We start from the raw sequence: 2,485 nt of genomic DNA on the forward strand, positions 1-2,485 counted from the left end.
CCGCGGTGCTACCACGTATATATTATCCCAGACTGCCGGGGCCAGTCGGGCCCAGACTCCGCAGGTAAGATACGTACGCCGGGCGCTATTCGTCTTTTGGGAATTATCGTTATCCACGGAGATCTGCAGGCGCCTTAGGGAGACTCGGGAATCTCAATTTGATCGATAGTCGCCCTGCCAATTATGCGTCCTTCTTTATTTTCTATTATAAGGAACACCGCGGTCAGTCGGCGATGACGGCGCGACGAGTTGGGAATAAAGAAAGCTTTCCAAATTCCGGCCACTGCGTCGACGGTGTCGAAGGTAGGTACTTATGCAACAGGGATTCAAATTCGAAAATTTCTTTTTTTTCCACGTATAGGTAATTTGTGGTATTGCATGTCCGGAGGCGAGGCCAGAACCATATCCGGTGAAAATGTTACTCGGCCATAAACAATTATTAGTGATTCGTACACATAAAAATAATTACGGTCCTATCCTTACGTGCATGTAATTGTAGTGAAGAATTTTCGGAGGTCGGTATTTGAAAGTAGTATTCTTCTGTCTCATGGTTACCTCGTGTAAAAAATAATTTTATATTTTTCACTGTATTACTTTGTAATTTTCTTACGAAATTTTATTTCATGACGCTCCACATTCAGCAACGTCTTATATAAAATCCGACGATTAACTTCCTCGTTAAATTTAAACACGCGATCAATTCGTTAATGACAAATTGTGAGTAGATGAGTAAAAAGGGAATTTATCTCGTTTTTACGCTGTAACGCTATTTTTACGTTATAGAGTCAAATTAAATTCTTTTTTCTTTTTTTTTTTTAGACTTTGATTCGTACGTGGTACTAAAACTTTGTCTACAATAATTGATAACCACTCGCTATAATCACGTGTACGTGTAATTTTGTGACGACAGCGATTGAGCTCTAGTAATATCGAGAAACTAATTCAGTTCAATTTATACCTTGGGCTCAATCCGCAAATTATGACCAACGATGATGTTTCAGCTGCAATAAAGTCAAGCTTTTCCTTCTCTTTTTTTTACGCAGTGTGGTAAGTCGCAACTTCCGTCGCTCTGAGTATTTCGAGTCAAGGCGGGGATCGATTTGGCAAGATGATCCAGTTCCAGTCCATGACCGCAGTTTTATGACTCTCGTCTTCAGAAAATATTATACGAGGGAGATCGCTTCGTTTCATTCGCAAACAATGGGACAGTTGCACGAGGAATTTCCCAGTCGCGTTGATTGCACACCAAGGTAAATATTCAAATAATTTTCACTAGCAACCTGCATTCAACCTGCATAATACCTGCATTCTTGACCCAATTTATTCGAGATGCTTACGTGTTATTACGTTTCACACTTACAGAGCCCAACAGAATTCGTAAGCCTGAGGGACAAAGTAAAAACTTGGCGTGAATTGTTCTGGTTAACCAGTAAAGTTCAATTATTCAACGCATATGACGAAGACACTTGATCGAAGTGCATCATTTTCTTGTGATAGTCACGATAATTTTGTATATTGATTTATATCCGATAGTGTTGATAATATTGTTTCATGTGTTATATTTCGGTTTATACTCAAATGATCGAATTGACGATGTCTCTGGATTATAATGACGACACAATTTTACTCCATGTATATTTTTATTGCAGTGCCTTCCAACCTGGGACTTGGGTACAGACGTGTACTACCAACGTAACAACTAAATGTTACTAACGTCACACACATATAAAGGATCTGATATCAGTTTGTACCGGAGTCGATTTAAATCGCGTTTTTCAGTAAATAACATTTTCGACTAAATTTTATTCAACCGTCCATTATTTGTGTCGTCCAAACAAGTCCAAAGTTTTTTTGCCACATGAGCAACTTCAGACTGATCAATTGTTACGAAAGGTCAAGTTCACTTTCAAATCATAATTTATTGTTCTTCTATTGTTGCACTATAAATTATTGGTCCAAATCTTCTTATACAAGACGATCAAAAATTCTCTACACGAATCTTAATTAGCCAAAGAGTATTCTTCTTTCTGATTTTCAAAATCAAAGTTATTGGAAACGTTTTAACGGAAAAACATAATTCGCTACACCATCAAATTGCATTGTTAATATGGAGACAACACGAATTTTTATTAACAATGAAATAGCAATAGTATCGAAAGAATAGTGAAGTGAGACTTAGAAAATTTTAGCTGTTGTAACAAATTTTCTTGCCGTCTCTGTATTTCCACTAGAAAAATAGAATTATTTTTTTTCCGTGTTTATTATACTACAGCGCTTGCCTTGATACACCAATTCGGCATTATCTCAAAAATTGGAATAGATCCTTAAACCTTCGTTTGCACTCGAGAAAGTCAAATAATTTATACAGAATAAATCCTCGCCTGTGATTTTATTCTCGCATTCACCGCCTATACTTATACAATGTTCAAGTCTTGTGATTGGCTACGAAGCAAGATTCGAGGTGAGTGGCAATTCAAAAGTACAG

General features: G+C 37.3%; 1 long non-coding RNA gene across 1 annotated transcript; it reads left to right on the forward strand.

Moving 5' to 3' along the window:
- LOC124293272 lies at nucleotides 1–1,978 on the forward strand. The gene is made up of 4 exons (XR_006903183.1): nucleotides 1–64; nucleotides 213–303; nucleotides 1,044–1,250; nucleotides 1,363–1,978. It is a non-coding gene; the product is annotated as an uncharacterized LOC124293272 (long non-coding RNA).
- Nucleotides 1,979–2,485: the final 507 nt, after the last annotated feature.

Source organism: Neodiprion lecontei, chromosome 3 (assembly GCF_021901455.1).
Source record: "Neodiprion lecontei isolate iyNeoLeco1 chromosome 3, iyNeoLeco1.1, whole genome shotgun sequence".
In the NCBI taxonomy this organism is placed as follows: domain Eukaryota; kingdom Metazoa; phylum Arthropoda; class Insecta; order Hymenoptera; family Diprionidae; genus Neodiprion; species Neodiprion lecontei.